Source organism: Corapipo altera, unplaced genomic scaffold (genome assembly GCF_003945725.1).
Source record: "Corapipo altera isolate COAL_440 unplaced genomic scaffold, ASM394572v1 55, whole genome shotgun sequence".
NCBI classification, from domain to species: domain Eukaryota; kingdom Metazoa; phylum Chordata; class Aves; order Passeriformes; family Pipridae; genus Corapipo; species Corapipo altera.
This window is the reverse complement of record NW_020884882.1, coordinates 17084412-17092906: the sequence shown is the minus strand read 5'-3', so window position 1 is coordinate 17092906 and position 8495 is coordinate 17084412. Positions and strand designations below refer to the sequence as shown.

Sequence of the window (8495 nt, the reverse complement as noted above, 5' to 3'; positions counted from 1 at the left end):
TCTGTGATGTGCCCAGTGCTCAGGTATCTGTGATGTGCCCAGTGCTCCCTTGCTGCTGGAGCTGCTGTGCCCTGCTCTCCACTCTGGCAGCAGAGGAGGAGCTGCTGCTGGGAGCAGAACAGCTTTGGTGCACAGATGAAATGTTTTTCTCTCCATAGCTGGGTGAACTTCTCCAAATACAACAAAGCACATCTGTCATTGAAGAGACTCTTCCCGTTTTTGGGTATTAAATAAAGAATATTGCACTCTCAATAACACACAAACTGACATTGTTACTCCTGCCAAAAGTAACCAAACCTGTTCATTAGCCATAAAACATCCCAGCAAAGCATTTGCTCTTGAATATATTTGCTGACAAAACTACATTAGCCACACAAAAGGGATTTACGAAGGGATGTGCAGAAGCAAACCAGCACCTATTTTGAAGACTGGGTGATCTGGTTTTTATCTTCTATTTCTTGTGTTACTCATTCTCAGAGTGTGTCTGCCTGCAGCTCACTGGCATGGGAGAGAACAGCACAAGATGAAGCAAATTCTCAAGTCACCGAGTCTTCTGCTATGTCATTTTTTTGCCATTCCAGCTTTTATGAGCTCCTTACGCTCCTGGTTCTTCCCATCTTTGCACACACCTGTAATATATCTCAGATACTCTCCCAGCCTGGTTTCTCTTAGCATTTATCTCCCTACAAACACTTTACCTTGTGACATTTTCAGACCTGGAGGAGAATTACACCCATGTTCTGTGTTGCCCAAAGCTGGTGGAGTTGAATTCCCCTCGCCTGCCTGGGGTGGTGCAGCCCAGGGTGTGTGTTACTGTGGCAAGAGGGGTCAATGGCACAGAGGAAATGACATTTCACGTCCTCAGTTCCAAGTCTGAGCCAGTTTTCAGAGAAATGTGTAAGATTTAACTATTGCTCTCCTGTTTTTATAGAGTGAAATTCTACATAGAAAGCTTGAACTTGTGGAATAATCTTTCTTTTAAAAAAAACCTCCACAGTTTTCATGATTTTCAAGTGTGGAAAGGGGTGCCCACGATTCTGGCTCTTCTCTTTGTGGATTATTTTCTAATTCTGCACATGGAGGGGACTGAGGGTCCTTGTTCTCCTGGATGGTTTTGTTCTGCCATTCACACCCAGCTTTGTCAAAGCCTCCAAGCACTTCAGTTCTCAAAGCTGCTTTCCCCCTTCCAAGAGCACCACCCTGGCAGGGTTTCTGACTCACTCCAGACCAAGCCTTGCTGCAGAAGGATTGTCCAGGACTCCCATGCAGGCACCAGCTGCCACAGTGCCCTTTCCAGCACGTGCAGTGCCCTTTCCAGCTCCTCACCAGATCCATCCCTGCAGCCCTGGGCTGTGTCTCTGTGGGTGTTGCTGCATCAGCATCGTGCTGACCCCAAACACTCCTGGGAACTGGGCCTTACATGCCCTGTGTTGGGTACATGTGCACTGAGGGACACTTGGAGACACTCTGTGAGGTTCTCTGCATCCCAACACACATTACTCAGGACTTCTTCCTAAGAAAGCCCAGATACAGACAGGGTCACCTGCATTTAGGGATCACAGAATCACAAACTGGTTTGGGTTGGAAGGAACCTTAAATATCATCTCATCCCACCCCCTGCCATGGGCAGGGACACCTTCCACCAGCCCAGGTTGCTCCAAGCCCCGTCCAGCCTGGCCTTGGACACTCCCAGGGATGGGGCAGCCACAGCTTCTCTGGGCAACCTGTGCCAGGGCCTCCCCACCCTCACAGGGGAGAATTCCTTCCTAATCTAACCCTGCTCTCTGTCAGTTTGAAGCCTTTCCCCCTTGTCCTGTCCCTCCAGGCCCTTGTAAATAGTCTCTCTCCATCTTTCTTGCAGGCTCCCTCCAGGCTCTGGGAGGATGAAGTGCCATAAGTGCTTCAGCTCCCTGCTGTGGTACAGGAGCAGCGCTGCTGGATTCACATGGTTTCTGTCAGGTACGCTGAGGCTGTGCCCTTATCTGAACACAAATTACTTCCAGCAGCCTTCTCTGAACCAAATGCATCAAACCCATCTGTGATCCCACAGCCCCCTGGTTTCATTCCAAGAGCCCTCCCCAAGTCCGGCTGCAATCACAGCTTGTGAGCAGGACCTGCCTGATTCCAGCCTGCTCCTGTTCCATACATTTTGGAGGCCTGATGGAGGACTAAGGAATCAGCATATGGTCATTCAGCAGGCCAGTGGCTTGAAAAATTCCCTTCCAGTTGGTTGAAAGTTAATTCTGCAAGTTAAGATAATTAAAGGTGTTTCGCTGGTCACAGCTGACATGAGCAATGAAAGATTGCAGGATTTAATGAGAGAACAAAACAAACAACATCTATTATTACAGCACATCAGAGCTGCTGACACGGTGGGCACGGGGACTCCCAGACAGAACATGTAACTGGGATGTATTTTAGGAACCCACTGATGCAATTACTCACCTTTAAACTCCTACCTGGACCACAGACAGTTTGGCTGAGGGTGTAACAGAGGCTGAGCTCAGAAAGGCCCAGCTATGGCCAAAAGCTCTGCAAACAGGCTGGAGATCTTTCTGGAAGGACTTTGCATTCAGCAGTGGAAATGCTGTGAAATAATTCTCACAAAGCCAGACACCCCCAGTCCCAGGAGTGTGACTGTCACACGTGTCACCCAGTGACAGATGGGACACTGAAAGGCAGGTGCCTGGACAGGAGCAGGGGAGCAGAGGATGCAGAGTGTCCCAACAGTGCCAAACAAACAAACAAACAAAAATCCATCTGCTTTGAACACACTCTGCTCCAAAGAAAAACACAAAACCAAAACCTAACAACAAAACAAAACAAAAAAATGAACACAAATCAATTTGAACACGTTATTTTAGAAAAATACCATCTGTTGGCAGAATATTCCTGGGCATCCAACAGTGCTGAGGAGTTGCTTGGATCTAATTCCAACCTGAATATTTTACCAAAAAAAGGCAGGTACAGCCAGGTCTCTTGCCAGCAGGTTAGACAGTTAATTCTCTCATCACCAGCTCACTATTCATAACATTTATTTCCAGATTCCCTAACAGAGATGTTTGTGGCAGTAAATTGATTAGTCTGAGCCCAAACAGACTCAGTAGGTGTTGAAGTGAGCAGGATCCGCATAAATTGCACACAGGATTACTGAGTTACTTAATATAATTCCATTTGTGGGGAAAACAGAATGGCAGTGTGGCAGTTGCCTGGTCCCTGTGCCAGTGGCTCTGCCTGTCTCCCAGGCCAGCCAGGGCTCCCCATCCTCGGGAGGGGAATGCTGACCCCCAGCTCGCTCCCAGCCCAACACCATGAGCTGCAGGAGTGTTACTGCTTAAAGCAAGATTCATTTTTTCCCCCCATTTTTCACGCTCCTCTAAAATGCTGGCAAACAGCAGCCCCGAGCTCCGTCCCCCCGGAGCAGGGAGTTATTAACGAGCAGCAGCCGCGTCCTCGGCGCCAGCCAGGATTTATAAGGGCAGTTGGATCCGTGTAACCGACGTGTTTATGGAACCATATTGATAATTATCAATACCATCCATCTTCCCAGCACTTGTTTGGCAGGATTGCAGCCATAGATCATGCACTGCTGGAGGCCATCAATAAGGGGCTGAGGGATTGCAGGCAGCCGGCCCAGCACGGCATGCAGGGCTCCTGCAACCAGCAGTCATGTGTCAAACCCTGCACTGCTCCACACCACCAGGCTATTCCCAATCCTGGGGCACAGCCACAAAACAACACAGGCTTTCTGGTTTGTCTCTGCACGCCACATGTTTAGGCATCTTTAATAAGTGTTTTTTCTGTTTGCAAACAGATTAATGAGAGAAATGGCTTCATTTTATCTGCAGCTCACAGTTATCCCTGCCCGATGCTTTGCAAGTGAGGCACGTCTCGACTAAGAGCTGCTTGAAATCTCTGCAGTGTAATAATGAACAGGACATGGTGTTTTTCATCCCCAGTCAAGGATTCACCTTCCTCAGCCATCCTGAAAATGTGCTGCAGAGTCCCCGTGCCCAGTGACACTGTTCTGAGCCATAACACCGAACTGGAAGAGTGCACTTGACAAGTTGGAGATGCCAATGCAATTAAGACAACATGATGCACCCTATGCAGACACTAATGGCCTTATTACAGCATTCATTAGACAATCAGACCAAAAAACAGCCCCACGTTGGCTTGTTCTGGGAAGATCTCCCTCTCCAAGGGCAAGTGAACAGGTCTCATGGAACCATTTCACTCCTCCCAGATGAGGGTGAGGGTGGGAGAGGGCACCACCTCTGCCCCTATGGACAGGCAGCCCCAGAGGGATGTGAAGGGATGATCTGAGGTGACCCCACATCTCAGCTGGGGACACATGACAGAGGCAGGAGCACTTCCCCAGGGAGAGCTTCCTCCTGTGTCCAGTCAGCACCTCCAGCCCATCCTGCAGGATCTCAACATCCCCCAGCTCGTTGTTACTTGACCACAGGCAGCAGCTCATGTCCTCCTGCAGGAGCCTGGACAGATCTCTCCAGCCTTGGCACAACCACTTGGAAAAAGAAAGTTCAGCAATTTCACAGGGATTGTTTCTTTACTTGTTGATTTGACAGTTCTGGAATACTTGCAGGGGGAATGGGATGGGAAAACATAATAAACCTGGGACCTGCTGAGTTAACTCTGTCTGGAGAAAGAAGCAATATCACCAAATTTCCCACGAGAACCTGCAGTTCCTCTAGGAGTGATCCATTTCTTTCTCCTTCAGGCACAGCAGTTCCTCCAGGAGAGCTGTGTTTCTGTTTGTGTCAGGCACCTCAAAGCAGGAGTTGCATTTTCAGGAGCCAGCCACATACGGGAGCTGCTCAGCCAGCCCCTTGCACTCCTACAGTGCTTCTTATCCACCAACCTCAAAGGCTTCCAGAGGGCAGGGAGAGCCAGGAGGCAGCTGGAGCTGGGGCTGTGGGGCACATTGGGAAAGCAGAGCAGGGAGGGTAAGTACTGCTCTCAAATTCCAAGAGAAACATCGGGCATGAAAGCAGGACCCTGCGTGTCCAGGCCACGCTGCCTTCAGCCACCCTCACCATTCCCACTGCACCAACCACAGAGGCCTCAGAGATCCAGTTATTTCCAAAGGAAAACCAACCAACCAACAAACCAAATCACCCGTTTGAAAAGCAAACCAACCAAAAAACAGCTGGTGCATGACACACCCCCTTCTGCCCGTGGCAGATTTCCTCCCTAACACCACTGGCACTTTTGGTTTTTGAAACATTAAACCTAAAACCAGTCAAAGTAGTTCATGTAATGACACAACTGCCTTGTAACACCCACACGCACCCTCAGCACCACCAGGGAGCCACAATCCTGATTTAAAACTCCAATATTACCGTGGGCAGAGGATTTATCAGCTAATGGCATTAGCTGTATCTTTGCTTTACCACAGGCGCTGGGGGTCACGGCTCAGGATTTCAGCAGGGATGCAGCTGGCCAAATTCCTGATCCCAAAATCCAGGGCAAAGCATTTTCAATTGTAGGAGGACATGAACTATAAATACTGTGTCTTAAATCTGCGTGCCAGGGGCCAAAAGGGGCTGACAGAGCTTGGCATCATCCTCGCCAGGGACAGAGGCAGAGGGTGGTCCTCCCTGACCCCTCATTGGAGGGGGGTGGGCATTGTGTAATCACAACCTTGCTGCTGGGAGAACAAAGCACTGCAGTGGCTTCTCATGGAATACTGGCCAAGCCATCCCAAATTAGACATCTGCTCATTTCATCCTTGTGTGGATACCTGGAACACAGCCAGAAGTGACACTAAATCATGCTCTGGGTACTGGGCAGAGCTGTGCTCAGTGGTTTGATACCAACCAGGCAAAGGATGGGGAGGATTGTGCTGCCCCTACGTAAAAGCCATGTCATGTCCCAAAGTTTGCTGCAGTGAAAAGTCATAAAATATTTTCTTTGTTATCAACCAGCTTCTGACCTCAGACACAGGAATGCAAATCCAGGGTGAGTCAACAGCAACCAGATGAGACACTTCACACACAAACATCAGGAAGCAGAGCCTGGCTCTGGAGGGTGTAGGGAGCCAGTGTCTGCCTTGGCTGGACAGAAAAGACAAAGGTGATGCCAAGGTGGGAGAAGCCACCAGGACTGAGAAGAACAGACAGTCTCAGATAACTCACAAAACCAGGTTTATCAACTCATGACAACAAGAAAAAACAAATGGATAAAGCAGATTTTAATAAGTTGTTAAAAGTCTCTTTTCTTTGTCTACCAACATCAGCAACAGAAAGAAAATTTGAATAGAAGTTCTTCTGTAATTTTACATAAAAGAATCCAGTACAGCTCTCAAGATTAATCCACTCTGTGACCATCACTCTCCATAAAAATACCACGAATGGGAAGGTGACATGGACCATTGCAGAAGAGCTCCACAACAGGCTGAACAGCAGCACCACAGCCAGAAAAATGGCAAAACATGCTGGTTCCTTCTTGGAATGAGGACAGTGATAAAGAAGAAGATATTTACTCACCTGTGATGCTCTTCAGCAGTTGTTTACCTGCTCCTTTTGGGATCTGGAGTGTCCTTACCTTTGAGGCCCGTGGGAACAATTTTTCTCTTTTACAACAGAGCAAATTCAGACACACAGAACTGAGACTGCCCAGAGGGACAAGTCTCTTGGAAAACAAAACATCACTGCAGCAGTTTCCAAATCAAAATTAGCACTTGCACCAAACATCCTTTTCTTTCCCTTTCTGTGGTAGTAATAAAGGACTAAGAACTGGGGAAATATCCCCTGAAGGGTTATCTCCACAATAATTACTGAAGACAAATTGTAGCCTCTGGTAGTTTGCCCTGGGATGTATTCAATAGCATTTAGTTTGGTTATTTCCAGGAACCCTTGACTCCCCTAAGCTCCACAATTTTTTTTATTATTGTAAGAAAATACAGACAGGGACTATCACATACCCACACCTACATCTGTATCTGTGTGAGAAACCAGGACACTCTCATGAGTAGAAGGGAAGTTACTGAGAGAATCTTAATTACTGAGATGACCCTGTGGCCACGAGGGTTTGAGGGTGAGGAAAGAGCTCTTTTTATGGAAACATTTAACACAACAACAGGAATACAAATCAAGCTCCATTAATTTAGCTTTAAATTTTAATGAATCAGGATGTGTCGTTTACATAAAGAAGGATTTACTTAATAAAATATTAATATTTTTTGCTAAAAGAACTGTAAATTGAAAGTTAATATAAGTTTCTTTAAATAGAACATCAGAAGTTGAAAAATACTGAAAGAGCAAATCAAATACAGTCAATCAAAATGAGCCAGAGTCCAAAGAGAGCAAAATATTGTGGCCAGTCTCCAAGACTGGACTTTTGGTGACCCAAATATTATTTACTTAATTTAACAAAAAACCATAAAACATTACAAATGTGTTCTGCATTTGGTTACACCCCAAATGACGGTGTTTGGACCTACCTGGGCAGCCCAAGGGTGTGTCCCAGCTGCACAAAGAGCTCCATGGCTGGGGGGGTCTCAGGTGTCCCCACAGTTCATGGGTCTGACCCCCAAGTGCAGTGAGGGTGATGCTGGGTCCACGCTCGGCCACAGGGGCTGTGACCACTCCCTGTGTGCCAGGTATGTCCTGGCCACCCCTGGGGGGTGTGCTGGGGCTGGGCCATGGTCACACAGCCCTCCCTGTCACCCTGCACCCTGTTTGCAAAGGAAATCTGGCAGCAGAGGCAGAGAAGGAGCCATAACACACCAAGCATCCCTGGATGGAACCTTGACTGAGAGAGGAGAACCTCTTTCAACAAATAAACACTTCAGGAATAACCTTGCTCTTACTGAGGCTCTGGTGCTGAAGAGCCAAACTGAGCTGCAGACACTGGCTGTGGGTGTTCCTGACACTCCACAAGGAGCCAATAGCTCTAAGGTTAAACTGGCACCACTTCTCCAGCAACTCCAGGCTCAAGCAACTTGCACAGAGTCAATCAGGAACCACGAACCCAGCTCTCGAGACAGGTCACAGACCAGCTCTGTGTGGCTGAGGCTGACACAGAGTCTCCAGCTTTCCCACCCACCACTCCTGCTTTTTTCATCTGGAAAACATCAAAGTATCTTTGATCCCCTGCTCCTACGTGCTTGTTTTCCTTTAGGCATCATCACAGAAAGGCCATCTCATCCATATGGATTGAAAGTACCACCGGAAAAGTGAGTCACTCCAACAACATTGAGTTTCAGCTTTCCAAAAACGGGAAAAACTGAAGAGCATCTGCAAATGAAAGCCCTGTGGTTTCGAACTACAACGAATTATGGCTTCATTTTCCAAGCTGGCAACTGGGGACTTCAGACACACAAAAGTAATAAAATTTGCATGATCCCCTAATGTCTCTGTTAGTCTGAGGAGCTTTGGTACTCAGGGTACAGGGAGAAGGCTGCAGGACAGACTAGAACAAGATAATGTGCGACAAAACCTTGTGATGCTGCTGTGAAGAAACAGTGAAGA

The 8495-nt window shown here is 47.7% G+C and overlaps 1 protein-coding gene across 6 annotated transcripts in view; it reads right to left on the bottom strand.

Moving 5' to 3' along the window:
• GRM7 (glutamate metabotropic receptor 7) overlaps window positions 1-8495 on the bottom strand; it is a 139938-nt gene that overhangs the window by 54863 nt on the left and 76580 nt on the right. The window lies entirely within an intron of this gene.